Source organism: Hemitrygon akajei, chromosome 20, assembly GCF_048418815.1.
Source record: "Hemitrygon akajei chromosome 20, sHemAka1.3, whole genome shotgun sequence".
NCBI classification, from domain to species: domain Eukaryota; kingdom Metazoa; phylum Chordata; class Chondrichthyes; order Myliobatiformes; family Dasyatidae; genus Hemitrygon; species Hemitrygon akajei.
Genome location: NC_133143.1, coordinates 6,075,851 through 6,097,127, shown reverse-complemented (window position 1 = coordinate 6,097,127; position 21,277 = coordinate 6,075,851). Strand labels below are relative to the sequence as shown.

At 43.8% G+C, this 21,277-nt stretch overlaps 1 protein-coding gene across 1 annotated transcript in view; it reads left to right on the top strand.

Annotated features, from left to right (window-relative positions):
- LOC140714004 (rab effector MyRIP-like) overlaps positions 1-21,277 on the top strand; it is a 706,896-nt gene that overhangs the window by 100,555 nt on the left and 585,064 nt on the right. The gene's annotated exons all lie outside the window — the stretch shown is intronic.

Here is a 21,277-nt window from a genome sequence, read left to right as displayed (position 1 = left end):
TATGATGTTGTAGCTATTAGTGAAACATGGTTGCAGGAAGGGTGTGATTGGCAACTAAATATTCCTGGATTTAGTTGCTTCAGGTGTGATAGAGTAGGAGGGGCCAGAGGAGGAGGTGTTGCATTGCTTGTCCGAGAAAATCTTATGGCGGTGCTTTGGAAGGATAGATTACAGAGCTCCTCTAGGGAGGCTATTTGGGTGGAATTGAGGCATGGGAAAGGTGTAGTAACACTGATAGGAGTGTATTATAGGCCACCTAATGGGGAGCGTGAGTTGGAAGAGCAAATGTGTAAGGAGATAGCAGATATTTGTAGTAAACACAAGGTGGTGATTGTGGGAGATTTTAATTTTCCACACATAGATTGGGAAGCTCATTCTGTAAAAGGGCTGGATGGTTTAGAGTTTGTGAAATGTGTGCAGAATAGTTTTTTGCAACAATACATAGAAGTACCGACTAGAGATGGGGCAGTGTTGGATCTCCTGTTAGGGAATGCGATAGGTCAGCTGACAGATGTATGTGTTGGGGAGCACTTCGGGTCCAGTGATCACAATAGCATTAGCTTCAATATAATTATGGAGAAGGACAGGACTGGACCTAGAGTTGAGATTTTTGATTGGAGAAAGGCTAACTTTGAGGAGATGTGCAGGGATTTAGAGAGAGTGGATTGGGTCAAGTTGTTTTATGGGAAGGATGTAATAGAGAAATGGAGGTCATTTAAGGGTGAAATTATGAGGGTACAGAATCATTATGTTCCTGTTCGGTTGAAAGGAAAGGTTAAAGGTTTGAAAGCGCCATGGTTTTCAAGGGATATTAGAAACTTGGTTCGAAAAAAGAGGGATGTCTACAATAGATATAGGCAGCATGGAGTAAAGGAATTGCTCGAGGAATATAAAGAATGTAAAAGGAAACTTAAGAAAGAGATTAGAAAAGCTAAAAGAAGTTACGAGTTTGGTTTGGCAAATAAGGTGGAAGTAAATCCGAAAGGCTTCTACAGTTATATTAAAAGCAAGAGGATAGTGAGGGATAAAATTGGTCCCTTAGAGAATCAGGGTGGTCAGCTATGTGTGGAGCCGAGGGAGATGGGAGAGATTTTGAACGATTTCTTCTCTTCGGTATTCACTAAGGAGAAGGATATTGAATGGTGTAAGGTGTGGGAAACAAGTAAGGAAGTTATGGAACCTATGACAATTAAAGAGGTGGAAGTACTGGCGCTTTTAAGAAATTTAAAAGTGGATAAATCTCCGGGTCCTGACCGGATATTCCCCAGGACCTTGAGGGAAGTTTGTGTAGAGATAGCAGGAGCTCTGACGGAGATCTTTCAGATGTCATTAGAAACGGGGATTGTGCCGGAGGATTGGCGTATTGCTCATGTGGTTCCATTGTTTAAAAAGGGTTCTACAAGTAAGCCTGGCAATTATAGACCTGTCAGTTTGACATCAGTGGTGGGTAAATTAATGGAAAGTATTCTTAGAGATAGTATTTATAATTATCTGGATAGACAGGATCTGATTAGGAGTAGCCAGCATCGATTTGTGCGTGGAAGGTCATGTTTGACAAACCTTATTGAATTTTTTGAAGTAGTTACGAGGAATGTTGATGAGGGTAAGGCAGTGGATGTAGTCTATATGGACTTCAGCAAGGCCTTTGACAAAGTTCCACATGGAAGGTTAGTTAAGAAGGTTCAGTCGTTAGGTATTAATGCTGGAGTAATAAAATGGATTCAACAGTGGCTAGATGGGAGATGCCAGAGAGTAGTGGTGGATAATTGTTTATCAGGATGGAGGCCGGTGACTAGCGGGGTGCCTCAGGGATCTGTTTTGGGCCCAATGTTGTTTGTAATATACATGGGATCTGTTTTGGGCCCAATGTTGTTTGTAATATACATAAATGATCTGGATGATGGGGTGGTAAATTGGATTAGTAAGTATGCTGATGATACTAAGGTAGGAGGTGTTGTGGATAATGAGGTGGGTTTTCAAAGCTTGCAGGGAGATTTATGCCGGTTAGAAGAATGGGCTGAACGTTGGCAGATGGAGTTTAATGCTGAGAAGTGTGAGGTTCTACATTTTGGCAGGAATAATCCAAATAGAACATACAGGGTAAATGGTAGGGCATTGAGGAATGCAGTGGAACAGAGAGATCTAGGAATAACAGTGCATAGTTCCCTGAAGGTGGAGTCTCATGTAGATAGGGTGGTGAAGAAGGCTTTTGGAACGCTGGCCTTTATAAATCAGAGCATTGAGTACAGAAGTTGGGATGTAATGTTAAAATTGTACAAGGCATTGGTAAGGCCAAATTTGGAATATTGTGTACAGTTCTGGTCACCGAATTATAGGAAAGATATCAATAAATTAGAGAGAGTGCAGAGACGATTTACTAGGATGTTACCTGGGTTTCAGCACTTAAGTTACAGAGAAAGGTTGAACAAGTTAGGTCTCTATTCATTGGAGCGTAGAAGGTTGAGGGGGGGATTTGATCGAGGTATTTAAAATTTTGAGAGGGATAGATAGAGTTGACGTGAATAGGCTGTTTCCATTGAGAGTAAGGGAGATTCAAACGAGAGGACATGATTTGAGAGTTAGGGGGCAAAAGTTTAAGGGAAACACGAGGGGGTACTTCTTTACTCAGAGAGTGATAGCTGTGTGGAATGAGCTTCCTGTAGAAGTGGTAGAGGCCAGTTCAGTTGTGTCATTTAAGGTAAAATTGGATAGGTATATGGACAGGAAAGGAGTGGAGGGTTATGGGCTGAGTGCGGGTAGGTGGGACTAGGTGAGATTAAGAGTTCGGCACGGACTAGGAGGGCCGGAATGGCCTGTTTCCGTGCTGTGATTGTTATATGGTTATATGATCTCCTGGTCCTCCATATCCTTTTCCTTGGCAAATACTGAAGCAAAGTATTCATTATGTCCCTCATTCTGATCCTCTGGATCCAAGCAAATGTTCCCCTCTTCATCTGTGAGTAGTCCCACCCTCTCCCTAGTTATCCTCTTGCTCCTGATATGTGTACAGAATGCCTTGGGATTCAACTTAATCCTACCTGCCAAGGACTTTTCATGCCCCTCCTGGCTTTCCTAATGCCCTTCTTGAGTTCTGTTCTGGCTTTTTCATACTCCCCACGTGCTTTGTTTGATCCTGAATTCCAAAGCTTTACATACTTTTCTTTTTTCTTTTTGACTAAATTCATCACCTCTCTGGACATCCAAGGTCTGTTAATCTTTCCATCCCGTCCTTCCTACTAACAGGAACATACCTTTCCTGTACTCCGTGCAAATAATCTTTAAACACCCTCCACATATCTGATGTGGACTTGTCAGAGAAAGGGTGTTCCCATTTAATGCTTCTTAGTTCCTGCCGAGTGCCGTCGTAGTTTGCCCTACTCCAATTTAAAACTCTCCCATAGGACCATGCCTATCCTTATTGAGAGCTATCTAAATGTTCAGGAGTTGTGGTCAGTGTTCCCTGTCTGTTCACCCACTGAAAGGTCAGTCACCTGGCCAGGCCCATTACCCACCACCAGGTCCAGTACAGACTTCCCCCCACTCTCATTGAACCGTCCACATATTGCTTTAAGAAACCTTCCTGGATACACTTAACAAATTCTAAACTATCTCTAAGAAGGTCCCAGTTTATATTAGAGAAGTTGAAATCCCACATGACAACAACCCTATTTACACATTTCCTTAATCTGTTCCTCAATATCCTGGTGTCTATGGGGGGGGGGGGGGTGGGTCTCTATAGTATCCCCATTGGTGTGATCGCACCCTTCCTGTTCCTGAGTTCCACCCAAATGGACACGGCATCTGACCCCTCTCCCCTGAGTGCTGCTGTGATATTGTCCCTGATTAGTAGTACAACTTAACCCCTCTTTTAACTCCCTCATCTTTTCTAAAGCTTAGAAAACCTGGTATATTAATCAGCCATTCTTGCCCCTCAACCAAGTTCAGAAATGACTACTACAATATCATAGTTCCATGTACTGATCCATGCTTTAAGTTCATCACCCTTGCTCATTATACTCAGCACTAAAATATACACTCTTCAAACTATTCCTCTGTGTTGTTATTTCAGAGGACCTGTCCTGTGCACAGCAAGTAAGCCCATTTAAGAAAAAAGCACAGAAGTGCCTCTACTTTCTTTTGAATTTCAGGAAATTTGGGTTGACATTTAAATTTTTGACAAGCTTCTATAGATGAGTAGTGGGGTGTATATTCAGTACCTGGTATGGAAACATCAATGTTTGTCCATCTTGTTTCAGCAGTTTTCATTGGCTCTATTGTGTTTCTTTGTATTTACTGTGAATACCGAATAGAAAATGGATCTCAGGTTTATATATGGTGTCATGAATGTACTTTGATAATACATTTTCTTGATCTTTGAGCTTTGAGCGTAGAAGAAGGCAACATCATCCTTTCTCAATCTTTTTGCTCTGGAGGAACACTTGATGTAATTTTCAGATCTCAGGGAACCCCTGAATACAAATTACTATATCTACAGCTCACAGTATGTTAGCATGACCAGTAAGTTGTAGATATAATAATCCAAAAATAATTGTCAATGCTTTTCTGAGTGGAGAATGAACTTTTAGCCAATGTTTCTTGAAAAAAAGCATGTGGTTAAGCTTAGCTTACTTTTCCTAAAATTAATCTCTTATTTTCCCTTTCATAAATTTTAAAAACTCATAAGGCAAATATAACATAATAAATTTATGTTAAATAATTTTTCTAAAGGTAGGCTTGGTAGATTTAATTTAAATAAAGGTTGTAAATTGATTTTAAATAATGTTATTTACACCATGAAAATTTATTGCTGATGTTGAATAGTGAAGTTACTAAAAAACATAAGCCAAAGCAATATGACTAAAAATATAGACTAAGACACAATTTCATGCACAACATATTCTTGCTAAGTAACCTGATCAGGCTCAGACTCGGTCTAGCATTGAAACCTGTGCTTGCTTTTTGTGCACAGATATTAATTTATGGGTTGAACTTGAGACAAGCACACACTGATTTCACCTTCAACTAAAATAAGATGATTTCTATCCCTTTTTTGAAGCTTGTTAAACAAGAAAAAGCTTGCTCATACATGTAAGAAGTTGAAAACTGCAGCAAAATGTTCATTGCTTTCCAGTGAATGTCAGGATGCTCTTCTTTCACAGAAATCCGGAACTTGTCTGGGGGCAGGTCAGTAAATCTCATCTTGAGTGCACAAATAGACCGCGGCTCACAAAGTTCTTCCTCTTCTCTCTAAGTCATTCTCAGGCTGAGCAGAAGATTCAGAGAAAGGGTCCGTCGCTCAATCATACACTTGTGTTGAAACGGAGGAAGAATACTGCTCAGTTTTGTTCTGCAGTCTTCCAGGTGGTTTTCAATAAGACTCGAGACTTTCTGATATCCTTCCTCACTCTCAAGCCCAAACAGCAGTGGAAACATTTCAAGATTTCCTTTTACAACATGATTTACTTCTAATATACACAATCCAACTTTTACAATGTTTACAAAAACAGCCAAGTGGCAGTCCAACAGCTGAGTTGTGACGCGTTAAAATTCCTTCTTTAGAATGAAAATTTCCCTGCAATCTCTGTAACACTGGTAGAGCTTGTTCGCTCAGTGGCGCATCAGGGGAAATTGGGGGAAGAATTCAGAAGGGAGAGGCTGACGTCACAGCCCAAGCTGGGTGAGACCGTTCAATGCTCCTCATCAGCCTACCATCCTCCCCTACATGCAATACAGCATTCATCAATTATCAGCAACCTCTCCTATCTTGCGTCAGAAACTGGGAATGGATGCAACCAAATAAACATGGCCCTACTGCGCACTGCCATATTGGGCTGAGCGACCTCTAACGAGATTGCTGACAGGGTTGCTCGGTCACTGCAAGTGCTAGCAATCATGCATTGCAGAAACTTCAAGAAACGATCTACAGTTGAAGTCAGAAGTTGACATACACCTTAGCCAAATACATTTAAACTTCACAATTCCTGACATTTAATCCTAGAAAACATTCCCTGTCTTAGGTCAGTTAGGATCACTACTTTATCTTAAGAATGTGAAATGTCAGAATAGTAGTAGAGAGAATGATTTATTTCAGCTTTTATTTCTTTCATCACGTTCCCAGTGGGTCAGAAGTTTACATACACCTTGTTAGTATTTGATAGCATTGCCTTTAAATTGTTTAGCTTAGGTCAAACGTTTTGGGCAGCCTTCCACAAGCTTCTCATAGTAAGTTGCTGGAATTTTGTTCCATTCCTCCAGACAGAACTGGTGTAACTGAGTCAGGTTTGTAGGCCTCCCTGCTCGCACATGCTTTTTCAGTTCTGCTGACAAATTTTCAGTCGGATTGAGGTCAGGGCTTTGTGATGGCCACTCCAATACCTTGACTTTGTTGTCCTTAAGCAATTTTGCCACAACTTTGGAGGTATGCTTGGGGTCACTGTCCATTTGGAAGACCCATTTGCAACCAAGCTTTAACTTCCTGGCTGATGTCTTGAGATGTTGCTTCAATATATCCACATAATTTTCCTTCCTCATGATGCCATCAATTTTGTGAAGTGCACCAGTCCCTCCTGCAGCAAAGCACCCTCACAACATGATGCTGCCACCCCCATGCTTCACGGTTGGGATGGTGTTCTTCAGCTTGCAAGCCTCACCCTTTTTCCTCCAAACATAACGATGGTCATTATGGCCAAACAGTTCAATTTTTGTTTCATCAAACCAGAGGACACTTCTCCAGAAAGTAAGATCTTTGTCCCCATGTGCACTTGCAAACTGTAGTCTGGCTTTTTTATGGCGGTTTTGGAGCAGTGGCTTCTTCCTTGCTGAGCAGCCTTTCAGGTTATGTCGATATAGGACTCGTTTTACTGTGGAGATAGATACTTGTCTACCTGTTTCCTCCAGCATCTTCACAAGGTCCTTTGCTGTTGTTCTGGGATTGATTTGCACTTTTCACACCAAAGTACGTTCATCTCTAGGAGACAGAATGCGTCTCCTTCCTGAGCGGTATGACGGCTGCGTGGTCCCACGGTGTTTATGCTTGCATACTATTGTTTGTACAGATGAACGTGGTACCTTCAGGTGTTTTGAAATTGCTCCCAAGGATGAACCAGATTTGTGGAGGTCCACAATTTTTTTTCCGAGGTCTTGACTGATTTCTTTTCATTTTCTTTGTAAACTTCTGACCCACTGGAATTGTGATATAGTCAATTAAAAGTGAAATAATCTGTCTGTAAACAATTGTTGGAAAAATTACTCGTGTCATGCACAATGTAGATGTCCTCAACGTCTTGCCAAAACTATAGTTTGCTAATATGAAATCTGTGGAGTGGTTAAACAATGAGTTTTAATGACTTCAGCCTAAGTGTATGTAAACTTCTGACTTCAACTGTATTTATTTTTTAATCACCATCATTAGCTGAAACACTAGCGGCCTCTCATGGAACCATAAGATTTGTCTGAATCCGGGTTGAAAAACCCTGGTCTAGGTTCTGAACGTGGACAGTTACCTGCCATTTTCTTCTGGTATTTCATTGGGTTTACATGTCTATATTCCTGAAAAAAGATTGACAAGTTATACCAAAGAAATAGTACAACTGTCTTTTGTACATAAGAAGTAGGAGCAGTTAGGATCCAAAGGGTAGCAAAGGAAAGAAACAGCTTTCTTAAAGGGAAATACTGCAGAACACCAACCGGTCCAGGAAAACTCACACCGGTCCAGGAAAACTCACACTGGTCCAGGGGAACTCACACCGGTCCAGGGGAACTCACACTGGTCCAGGGGAACTCACACCGGTCCAGGAAAACTCACACCGGTCCAGGAAAACTCACATCGGTCCAGGGGAACTCACACCGGTCCAGGGGAACTCACACCGGTCCAGGAAAACTCACACCGGTCCTGGGGAACTCACATCGGTCCAGTGGAACTCACACCGGTCCAGTGGAACTCACACCGGTCCAGGGGAACTCACATCGGTCCAGTGGAACTCACACCGGTCCAGGGGAACTCACACCGGTCTAGGAAAACTCACACCGGTCCAGGGGAGCTCACACCGGTCCAGGGAAACTCACACCGGTCCAGGGGAACTCACACCGGTCCAGGAAAACTCACACTGGTCCAGGAAAACTCACACCGGTCCAGGGGAACTCACACCGGTCCAGGGGAACTCACACCGATCCAGGAAAACTCACACCGGTCCTGGGGAACTCACATTGGTCCAGGGGAACTCACACCGGTCCATTGGAACTCACACCGGTCCAGGGGAACTCACATCGGTCCAGTGGAACTCACACCGGTCCAGGGGAACTCACACCGGTCCAGGGGAACTCACACCGATCCAGGAAAACTCACACCAGTCCTGGGGAACTCACATCGGTCCAGGGGAACTCACACCGGTCCAGTGGAACTCACACCGGTCCAGGGGAACTCACATCGGTCCAGTGGAACTCACACCGGTCCAGGGGAACTCACACCGGTCCAGGAAAACTCACACCGGTCCAGGAAAACTCACACCGGTCCAGGGGAGCTCACACCGGTCCAGGGGAACACACACCGGTCCAGGGGAACTCACACCGGTCCAGGAAAACTCACACCGGTCCAGGAAAACTCACACTGGTCCAGGGGAACTCACACTGGTCCAGGGGAACTCACATCGGTCCAGGGGAACTCACATCGGTCCAGGGGAACTCACACCGGTCCAGGGGAACTCAGTCCGGTTCAGGGGAACTCAGTCCGGTCCAGGGGAACTTACACTGGTCCAGGGGAACTCAGTCCGGTCCAGGGGAGCTCACACCTGTCCAGGGGAACTCACACCGGTCCAGGGGAACTCACACCGGTCCAGGGGAACTCAGTCCGGTCCAGGGGAACTCACACCGGTCCAGTGGAACTCACACCGGTCCAGGGGAACTCACACCGGTCCAGGAAAACTCACACCGGTCCTGGGGAACTCACATCAGTCCTGGGGAACTCACACCGGTCCAGTGGAACTCACACCGGTCCAGGGGAACTCACACCGGTCCAGGGGAACTCACACCGGTCCAGTGGAACTCACACCGGTCCAGGGGAGATCACACCGGTCCAGGGGAACTCACACCGGTCCAGTGGAACTCACACTGGTCCAGGGGAACTCACACCAGTCCAGGGGAACTCACATCGGTCCAGGGGAACTCACATCAGTCTAGGAAAACTCACACCGGTCCAGGGGAACTCAGTCCGGTCCAGGGGAACTCACACTGGTCCAGGGGAGCTCACACCTGTCCAGGGGAACTCACACCAGTCCAGTGGAACTCACACCGGTCCAGGGGAACTCACACCGGTCCAGGAAAACTCACACCGGTCCTGGGGAACTCACATCAGTCCTGGGGAACTCACACCGGTCCAGTGGAACTCACACCGGTCCAGGGGAACTCACACCGGTCCAGGGGAACTCACATCAGTCTAGGAAAACTCACACCGGTCCAGGGGAACTCAGTCCGGTCCAGGGGAACTCAAACTGGTCCAGGGGAGCTCACACCTGTCCAGGGGAACTCACACCGGTCCAGGGGAACTCACATGTCCAGTGGAACTCATACCGGTCCAGGGGAACTCACACTGGTCCAGTGGAACTCACACCAGTCCAAGGGAACTCACACCGGTCCAGGGGAACTCACATGTCCAGTGGAACTCACACCGGTCCAGGAAAACTCACACAAGGAGAACACACAGCAGTCCAGGAGAATGTACACCAGTCCATAATAAGGAGCAACTGTGGAAAGGATGAGCAGCTTCAGGCTCCTGGGTGTCAACGTTACAGATGGTCACGAAGAGGACCTGCCAGTGGTTCTGCTTAATTACCTTTGATTCATTCCCTTTGACCGTGGATACTTTGGCACGTGTGATTGAAATCCATCAGTTAATGGAACTCAGCAGGCCAGCCAGCATCGATGGAAAAGAGACATTTTGGGCCGAGACCTCTCTCGTTGACCCGAAACATTGACTGTACTCTTTTCCACCGATGCTGCCTGGTCTGCTGAGTTCCTCAGTTCATCCAGCGGTTTGTGTGTGCTATCTGGATTTCCAGCTTCTGAGGATTTTCTATTTAAGTTAATAGAAATGACAGATTAATAGAAGTGAGGGATGAAATTGCCAAAGGTCTAACTTGTTTGAGTTAGCTGTGACTGCAGATGTGTGGTCTGACAATGAGTAGTGGTAAGCCTCAAATATTTCTAATCTATATTGAAGGGGATGTATATATTGCAGCCAGATCTCCTGCTGTATAGATATTTGGCTTTGCAAGTTGTGAGTGGGGTATGGAGCCAGCTCAGGATATTAGTGGGTTTAGTCATTCGCCAACAAGTTGGCAGAGTGGTTATAATGTGGGTGAATAAGAGGTTATTTAATTGGGAAGGAAGAACGACAACACAAATTATTAATAGTTCTGAGTGAAATAGAGACACTAGTGTACATATTGCAAAGGGTTAGTGTGCCAGGACAACAAGTCGGGAAGGCTAGTGGGACATTGGCTTGTACGCAGTGGGATGCGGAGCAGAAGTGTGGGGTATCCAGGATGCAAATGTGCAGAGCATTGGTGAGATGATTGCTGCAGCATTAGAGCACTTCCGGTCTGAATTTAAGGAAGGATACATTACATTGGAGAAAGTTGAAAGAGATGACATATGAATAAATTTTGAGAGGTTCGACCTCTACTCTACTCTACTGAAGGTTTTAGATGAATGAAAGGTGATCTTCCTGAAGGATACAATATTGGCAAGGCAGTCCCAAGGGGATGTTTTCACAACATGTTATGTGAAAGTTTAAAATGAGTCATTCATTTAAGACAATGAAATTTCTTCTCTTGGGGTTGTGTCTCTTTGCAATCCTCTACCCTAGGGAGTTCTGGGACTAAGAAGTTGGTTATTTAATACAGTCAGGAGATGATGGACAGATATTTTAATTACAATGGGCTCAATGAGTGGTTGAACGTGTTGTTCAAAGCCAAGGTTGTATCAGCCACAATATTGGATGGAGGAGCATATTCAGTGGAGAAATTGGGAACAAAGCCCCTCTGTCCCCCCACTATAATTTTCCCTTGTCCCTGTGGCCTCTTTCTCTTTCTCTTTCCCATCTCATGCCCTCACAAACTGGCCATCACCTTCACCTTCCTCTCTCTGGCTCTCCACCTCCTTCTCTTTATTCCATGGTCTACTGTTCTCTCCAATCAGACTCCTTTTCCTTTAGCCCTTTGCCTCTTCCACCGGTCACTTTGTAGGTTCTCACATCATTTTCCTTCCCCATCTCCTCTGCCTTCCCCCACCCTCACTTGCATTCACCTAACACCTGTCAGGCAGTTCAGTAGACTTTAAAAGGCCTTTAGTTAGATGCATGAATACGAAGGGAATGGTGAGATATGGATCATATACTTCGGTATAAATGCATTTTAGTGTGAATAGGTACCAGAGTCGGTATAAAATTCAGTGCCAAATGATCCATCTATTGCTGTACTATTATGTTAGAGAGAAATGTCTGATGAGGGAAAGTTGTGTCTGATCAAACTGATTAAATTTTTTGAGATTCATTTTTGAGATTTTGAGATTGCAAGGCATCAAAGACAAGCCTGAGATTCATTTTCTTGTGGGCATACTCAATAAATCCATAATAGAATAATAATCATAATAGAATCTATGACTGTAGCAACTTGGGTTCATAACCAGTGTGTAAAAGACAACAAACTGTGTAAATGCAAAAAGAAAGGAAATGCAAAAAATAAGCAATAAATAGTGAGAATGTGAGATGAAAAGTACCTGAAAGTGAGTCCATTTGATTATGGGGCGAGTGAAGGTATCTCTTTGGTTCAAGAGTTTCATTCAATGGTTGAGGGGTAATAATTGTTCCTGAACCTGTTGTGGTGAGTCCTAAGGCTACTGTATCACCTCTTCCGATGGCATCAGTGAGAAGACAGCATGCCCTGGGTGGTGGGGTTCTCCGATGACAGTGCTTCATGTAGATGTGCTCAGTGGTGGGGAGGGCTTTACATGTGACGGACTGGGCTGTATTCACCACTTTTGTAGGATTTTCCATTCAAAGGCATTGATGTTTCCATACCAGGCTGTGATGCAGCCAGTCGAAATACTCATTGCTACACACCTGTAGAAGTTTGTCAAAGTTTTAGATGTCGTGCTGAACATTTGTGAACTCTTAAGGAAGTAAAGGCATTGCTGTGCTTTCTTCGTAACTGCACTTTGAAATAATAACACCAAGGAATTTAATGTTGCTGACCCTCTCTCTACTGATCCCCTGATGAGGGCTGGCTCATAGACCTCTGCTTCCCTCCTCCTGAAGTCAGTAATCTGCTCCTTGGTCTTACTGACATGAAGAGGTTGTTGGTTTGACACCACTCAGTAAGATTTTCAGTCTTCCTCCTATATGCTGTTTCATCACCGCATTTGATTCAACCAACAACAGTGGTGTTGCCTGCAAACTTATATATGGAATTGGAGCTGTGCTTAGCCACACAGACATAAGTATAAAGTGAGCAGAGCAGGCGGCTAGGCACACAGCCTTGTGGTGCACCTGTGCTGATGGAGATCATTGAGGAGATGTTGTTGCCAATCTGAACTGACTGGCATCTGCGAGGATCCAATTGGTATTGAAACAAGGTCTTAGAGCTTATTGATAACTTTTGAGGAGATGATGGTACTAAATGCTGAGCCGTAGTTGATAAAGTGCATCCTGATGTATGCATTTTTCTGTCCAGATGTTCCAGGGTTGAGTGAAGAACCAATGAGATGGCATCTGCAGTGGACCCATTGCTCTAGGAGGCAAATTGGAGTGGATCCAAGTTGCTTCTCAGGCAGGAGTTGATATGTTTCATTACCAACCTTTCAAAGCACTTCATCACAGTGGAATCACAAACAGGAGAAAATCTGCAGACGCCAGAAATCAAAGCAATGCACACAAGATGCTGGAGGAACGCGGCAGGCCAGGCAGCATCCATGGAAAAGAGTAAACAGTTGACGTTTTGGGCCGAGACACTTCATCAGGACTGATGAAGGGTCTTGGCCCAAATGTCAACTGTGTACTCTTTTGCATGGATGCTGCCCGTGCCATCGCAGTGGATGTAAGTGCTACTGGACGATGGCCGTTGATGCAGATTGAGGCACCGGTATAAGTGGGGACCTCAGACTGCTGAAGCAAGAGGTTAAAGGTCTGAGTGAGCATTCCAGCCAGTTGATCAGCACAGGTCTTTAGACCAGGTATCCAACTGGGCCAGATGCCTTTCGTGGGTTCACCCTCCTGAAGGCTGCTCACACATTGGCTTCAGAAACTGAAATCCGAAGATCAATGAGGGCTGTGGGAGTTGTGATGGTCCCTCCGTATTTTGAGGGTCAATGCAAGCGTGGATGGCATTGAGCTCATCTGGAAGCAAAGCCTATTGTTGCTTATGTCACTTGATTTAACTTTATAGCAGATAATAGTATTCAAGCCCTGATGCAGCTGTCAAGCATCCTTCACTGATTCAAGTTTAATCTGGAATCGTCACTTTGCCTGTGAGATGGCTTTCTGGAGATCGTGCTTGGGCCTCTTGTGACCTTCTTGGTCGCCAGACTTGAATGCCTCTGACCTGGCTCTCAGCAGATTGTGCACCTCGTGGTTCATCCAGGGCTTCTGGTTGGGGAAGACTTGTCTACCGCTGCTTTAATAAAGTCCATGACAACCATGGTGTATTCATTCAGATCCACAGATGAGTCCTTGAACACAGCCCAGTCCACTGACTTGAAGCAACCCCATAGCCACTCCTCTGCCTTCCATGACTACCTCTTCGATAACTGCAGAGATCTTGGGCAGGGGGCACATAGTTGATAATTAGCCCCACTCACCCATTATCAGTGTAAATATACCCTTGCAATAATGTTCAGATTTTAATGCTTCCTATCTAATTCTTCTTTGGTATGGTCCTTTCCTAACTCTGTTCTATACTCTTGAAATATCGTGAATTTAATTGCCCCACCACTGGCAGATTTGCCTTCAGCTGCAGAGACACCGAGCTCTGGGATTTGCTCTTTAACACTCTGTTGTTTGGTGGTGTTCCTTCAAACTTCTGACACAATTTCTTTATGACTCGCCTGATGTTAAACTTTGTTTTCTTATACAACTGTGAATGTCTTGATGTTTTTGCTATATTACAGCTGTTGTATGAATTCAGTGTGTTGTCTATGTTATAGAGCATTCAGTGTGCCTGTTTTGTGTGTAATGTATTTGCAGTTATATATCTGATGAATAGACTTCATAATCTATTCTACCAGCTGACAGAGTTGGGGGAAGGTTTGTGAGGGCTTGGTGACATGGTTTCTAGAGTTGGAGAAGCCCAAACACTCTTTCTGATTCATGATGATTTATTAAAATTATTGTGCTAATTTTAGTGGTAATCCACTGGCATATGGGTTGGTTGCTGTAGCAAACCTATGACTGTGATAGCTGATTCCTCTGACCCTTCCTTTGTGGTATCAAGTAGGCCATTGCCTCTCTGGGAATATCTATCTCATTGCATTTCTCAAAAGTGGAATGGGTGCAGTGTAGGTACACATATTGGGAGCAGTGCAATGTTGTGACATATTGTTAAACACTTTCATCCGTAAACTTCATTCCCTTTGGTAATGCAGCATTAAACTTTTGCATTCTCTGTTTTCTGTCCGTATGTCCCAGTGTCTGTTTTCTGTCTGTATGTCCCAGTGTCTGTTTTCTGTCCGTATGTCCCAGTGTCTGTTTTCTGACTGTCCGTCCCAGTGTCTGTTTTCTGTCCGTATGTCCCAGTGTCTGTTTTCTGTCCGTATGTCCCAGTATCTTTTTTCTGTCCGTATGTCCCAGTGTCTGTTTTCTGTCCGTGTGTCCCAGTGTCTGTTTTCTGTCTGTGTGTCCCAGTATCTGTTTTCTGTCTGTGTGTCCCAGTGTCTGTTTTCTGTCTGTGTGTCCCAGTGTCTGTTTTCTGTCCGTGCGTCCCAGTGTCTATTTTCTGTCAGTTTGTCCCTGTGTCTGTTTTCTTTAAGTTTGTTCCAGTGTTTTTTTCCTAGGTAGGTTTCAGTGCATTTGATTTCGATGTTCCTCAAACCTGTTTTTTGAAGTATTGTGTCTATAATTTTTGAGTGCAGATCCCTTGGACCAAAAGAATGTACAATTGGGGAACAAGCTCTGGTTCTCTGTATGTTACACAGCCCCAGTAGTTCTCACACAGTTTGCTTCTGATCTGAGGGACAAGTTACTGCAAGACATAATATCTGAACTCGCCTCCAGGACCCTAATGGCAGTTGGATACAGGCCTCCAAACAGCAGTCGGGGTGTGGATTACAAATTACAGCAGGAGATAGAAAAGGCATGTCAGAAGGGCAATGTCATGACAATCATTGGGGATTTTAACATGAAAGTGGATTGGGAAAACCGGGTCAGTACTGGACCTCACGAGAGAGTATTTGTAGAATGTCTAAGGGATGGCTTTTCAGAACAGCTTGTTGTTGAGCCCACTAGGAGATGGGCTGTGACGGATTGGGAGTTGTGCAATGATCTGGAGGTGAACAGAGAGCTTAAGGTTAAGGAACCCTTAGGGAACAGTGATCACAATATGATTGAGTTCACATGGAAATTTGAGAGGGAAAAAATAAAATCCAATGTGTTGGTATTTCAGTGGAATAAAGGAAATTACAATGGCATGAGAGGGGAATAGGTTGAAGTCGACTGGAAAGGAACATTTGCAGGAAGGACAGCAGAGCAGCAATGGCTGGAGTTTCTGTGAAAAATGAGGGAAGTGCAAGACAGATATATTCCAAATAAGAAAAAAATTTTGAATGGAAGAAGGACACTATCATGGCTGACAAGTGGACTCAGAGTCAAAGTAAAAGCAAAAGAGAGGGCATACAAGGAAGCCAGAGCTAGTGGGAAGATCGAGGATTGGAGAGCTTTTAGAAACTTGCAGAAGGAAACTAAGAAGGTCATTCAGAAGGAAAAGATGAATTATGAGAGGAAGCTGGCGAATAATATCAAAGAAGATACTAAAAGATTGTAGGTATATAAAAGGTAGAAGAGAGTCGAGGGTAGATATAGGACCGATACAAAATGACACTGGAGATATTGTAATGAGAGACACAGAGATGGCAGAGGAACTGAATGCATATTTTTCATCAGTCTTCACAGTGGAAGACGTCTGCAGAATATCAGATGTACAAGAGAGTCAGGGAAGTGAAGTTTGTGCAGTGAAAATTACGACTAAGAAGGTGCTCAGGAAGCTTAATGGTCTGAGGGTGGATAAATCTCCTGGACCTGATGGAATGCACCCTCGGGTTCTGAAGGAAGTAACTGGAGAGATTGTAAAGGCATTAACATTGATCTTTCAAGAATTGATAGATTCTGGCATTGTACCGAATGACTGAAAAATTGCAAATGTTACTCCTCTGTTTAAGAAGGGTGGGAGACAGCAGAAAGGAAACTATAGACCTGTTAGTCTGCCATCAGTGGTTGGGAAGTTGTTGGAATTGATTGTTAGGGATGAGATTACAGAATACCTGGAGGCATATGACAAGATAGGCCAAAGCCAGCATGGTTTCCGGAAAGTAAAATAGTGCCTGACAAACCTTCTGCAATTCCTTGAAGAAATTACAAGCAGGGTAGACAAAGGAGATGCAGTAGATGTGGTGTACTTGAATTTTCAGAAGGCCTTTGATAAGATCCTGTACATGAGGCTGCTTAGCAATATAAGAGCCCATGGAATTATAGGGGAATTACTAGCATGGGTGGAGCATTGGCTGGTTGGCAGAAAACAGAGAGTGGGAATAAAGGGATCCTATTCTGGCTGGCTACCAGTTACCAGTGGAGTTCCACAGGGGTCGGTGTTGGGACCACTGCTTTTTACAATGTATGTCAATGATTTGGACTACAGTATTAATGGCTTTGTGATTAAGTTTGCCGATGATACAAAGATAGGTGGAGGAGTGGGTAGTGTTGAGGAAACAGAGAGACTGAGATGGTTTAGGGGAATGGGCAAAGAAGTGGCAAATGAAATACAATATTGGAAAGTGTATGGTCATGCACTTTGGTGGAAGAAATAAACAGGCAGACTATTATTTAGATGGGGAGAGAATTCAAAATGCAGAGATGCAAAGGGACTTGGGAGTCCTTGTGCAAGATACCCAAAAGGTTAACCTCCAGGTTGAGTCGGTTGTGAAGAAGGCGAATACAATGTTGGCATTCGTTTCTAGAGGTATAGAATATAAGAGCAGAGATGTGATGTTGAGGCTCTATAAGGCACTTGTGAGACCACACTTGGAGTATTGTGTGCAGTTTTGGGCTCCTTATTTTAGAAAGGATATACTGACATTGGAGAGGGTTCAGAGAAGATTCACGAGAATTATTCCAGGAATGAGAGGGTTACCGTAGGAGGAACGTCTGGCAGCTCTTGGGCTGTATTCCCTGGAGTTCAGGAGAATGAGGGGAGATCTCATAGAAACATTCTGAATGTTAAAAGGCCTGAACAGATTAGATATGGCCAAGTTATTTCCCATGGTAGGAGAGTCTAGTACAAGAGGACACGACTTCAGAATTGAAGGACATCCTTTTAGACCTGAAATGTGGACAAGTTACTTTAGTCAGAGGGTGGTAAATCTATGGAATTTGTTGCCTCCAGTGGCTGTGGAGGCCAAGTCATTGGGAGTATTTAAGGGAAAGATAGGTTCTTGATTAGCCAGGGCTTTAAAGGGTAGGGGGTGAAAGCAGGGAAATGGGGATGACTGGAAGAATTGGATCAGCCCATGATTGAATGGTGGAGCAGACTCGATGGGCTCCTATGTCTTATGGTCTTATGTATGTACTCAATCCAAAACCTCAAGTTTACCGTTGTCTTTACGGATGCTGCTTGAACCTCTGAGTTCCTTCGGCAGTTAGTTTGTTGCTCCAGTCCAACATCTGCTGTGCCTCTTGTGTCTCCAGCTGAATGCTATCTGGCCTCAAGTCAGTTTCTTATTCACTTTTCCAAATCCTGAAATTTCACATTAAACATCATCAGCACCTTGATGAGATAAATGTTACCCCACTGATGCACCATCAATAACTCACTCTGAGACGTGAGCAGTCCAGACAGGTATATGTAGTTCACCACACCCGCCTATGAGCCAGGTCTGTTCTAATTCACTCGTACAAGCCTAGTTTTCTTTTGTTCCTTTCCCTGGTTGAATAACAGCTTTTAAATTGTGCTCTATTCACTTTTCCAGATGTGAATGTTCTGCTTGAGTTAGCCACCACACAGATTCTTTGCCTTTCAGGACACATCTCATGAGGCTTGCTCTGTGAGTGTTGTATGTTGTGAAATGATTATATTGGGTTAAGCCTAATTGCACCATCTCTGTGCAAGGCTCGTTCCAAAGTGTTTCCATTCATTGTCAAATTAAGCAGTGGTGTTTAGTGATGAATTGGAGTTTCAGGATTGTGCATATTTTATCAATGCAGTAAGTCATGAATGAAACATGTTTGGAACAAAGTGTGGAAAGATCTGCCCGATGAATGAGTCATGCTTTTCAAGTGAAAGCAAATTGGAAGGGGGAATGCTTGTTCACAAAACCAATATCCACAAAAGTTTGTGCATTAGTGAGAGCCTTGGCTGCAGGTTAAGTAATGGCTTGTTTACTTAGATTTCTGTATCTTGTGTTCAGGATCTCCTTTGGTGCCGGTGTGATCTCCTTCCCTTGTCACCCTGGTTCCACCCCTTTATCAAGGTCCCTGAGCTGCTTGAATTCCTGATCTGTTCAACGTCAACATGCCACCAGTTCACTGGCTCTCAAACCTGGCAATCTCTAACCTTTGGAGATGTTCCTTATAACCAATGGCTGACCAAGTTATTCGTCTTATGCACTAAGGCTGCATTATTTAATTGGTTTTGACTACGGCATTCCTAGTGTGACTTGCTATCTTACTGGTTGTTTGTAAGTGATAGTGGGTGGCACTATTCGAGTAGGAGCCCATCGTCCCTCCCTCCCTTCCTTCATTGCCCCCGAATTGTTGGCAAGTTCAAATTCCTTCAGGATGCTCTTGGAGATTTGAAGCTTCTGCTTCAAATAATCTTGGATTTTGTTCCAAAGATTTATTGATCAGAGGAAGGGGAATTAAAAAGAGTGGAGCTAGTTTATTTTTGCAAGTTATTTTTGAATTCCCCTGTCAGCACTGGATCAGCATAACCAGCAGCTTAATGTAAAATCAGTGATAGTTTTAAATTTCATAGAAGACATAAGAGGCTGCAGATGCTGGAATCTGGAGCAAAAGACATCTGCTGGAAGAACTCTGAGGGCCATGCACCATTTGTGGGGTTGGGGAGGGGTCAGTTGGTGGGGAAGGACTTGTTGCTGTTTCAAATCAAAGCCTTGCATCAATTAAATTTCACAGAAATCAGGAGCTCAATAGCTAGCTCATACACTTCTATAAGTTATTTATCATCTGGTTCAAAGAAGACAGCGTGATTACTTGCAGAAGGAAGCGTTCAGAAATGGATTTTCTTAAAAGAAATGTTCACTTCGGATGTGTCAGGGAACGTGGACATCATTAGAAAGGTCGGCAATTATTGCTACACCTAATTTCCCTTGTGAAGATAGTTGACGATGGGACATGGCTTTGAACTAGTGTGGTCCTTCTGGTGAACGGACTGTTAGGGAGCAAGTTGCAGGGTTTAGATCTAATGCTTTTGAAGGAACCAACAAAATATTTCCAGGCTGGGATTTAATATGCCTTGTAGGGCAACCCTCATGTTGTGTTCCCCTTCACTGACTGTCTCAACCCTGCCGGTGTGCAGGTCATTGGTTTTGGGAGGTACTGTTTGTAGCTGCATCTCCTAAACAATTTGACTTAATAGAAACATAGAAACATAGAAAATAGGTGCAGGAGTAGGCCATTCGGCCCTTCGAGCCTGCACTGCCATTCAGTATGATCATGGCTGATCATCCAACTCAGAACCCTGTACCTGCCTTCTCTCCATACCCCCTGATCCCTTTAGCCACAAGGGCCATATCTAACTCCCTCTTAAATATAGCCAATGAACCGGCCTCAACTGTTTCCTGTGGCAGAGAATTCCACAGATTCACCACTCTCTGTGTGAAGAAGTTTTCCTAAAAGGATTCCCTTTTATCCTTAAACTGTGACCCCTCGTTCTGAGTTGATCTCTCTGGAATAGTGGAGACTGAGGGGAGACCTGATAGAGGTTTTTAAGGTTATGGGTGGGGGGGCAGAGGCAGGGTATTCGGTGAGAATCATTCTCCCAGGATGTCAAGTACTAGAGGGCCTGGGGTCAGCAGTCGGGGTGAGAGGTCAGACTGGAGGATCTGCCTGGGTTCAATGGTCAAATTTGAGTTAGTGTCCATTAACTATTTTTTATTCCTCCTTGAGTATTGCCTGAAATGTTACCTATTGTATGATAGATGTTCCAAATCACTGACAAAATCAAATGCAGATTCCTTCAAAGAGACGACACAAGAGATTACAGATTCACAAAAAGCTGGAGAAACTCAGCAATCCAGGCAGCATCTATGGAGGGAAAACAGAACAGCCAACAACGAGGTTTTGGATTGCTGGTGCAGATGCTGAGCATTTCTTTGGCGGACGCAGAAGTGTAATCAATAGGAATTTAAACCTAGCTCAGAAACTTCTTGCTGGTTTAAGAATTTATAAAACCAAAGGCAGCTTTTTCTCATGTTCAATAACATTGCATGTTCTTTTCTTGATGCCTTTGGTTTTATAAATTCTTAGACCAGCACAAAGTTTCTGGGCTATGTTTCTGTCTGTTTTGAACAGAACTTGCTGATCACATGGATGTAGTTCAGAGCTCCATTAAGAGGCTTGTGGAGCAAATTATGGTTACGCAGTAAGAACAAGAATAGAGATGAATGGATAAAGTCTTGGTGAAAGGACTTGGAATAAATGAACATGTAGATTAGAGTTCTCAAAAAGACTTAGCAAGTGAAAGTAAGACATCTGTGGAAACAAATAGCAGTCCAAAAGGGATCATTAAGCCACACAGAGATGGATTGAGAGAGGCCGAGTGAATGGGGCAATGTGTTTGCTCATTACAATTGAAGTTAATGTAAATATCTTTGTTGGAAAACATTATTGTCTTTTGCAAGTTTATGAGGACATAATATTGTTTTGTTTTCTTTAAAGGTGGTAGGGTGGTTGTGTTATTATATGTATACATAATAAAGACCCCTTCAGTTCCCAGTGTGGGCGGTTCATCTGGACTAGAAGAGATGGTGAATGACACATTCATGCAGGCTGAAAGTCCCAAGC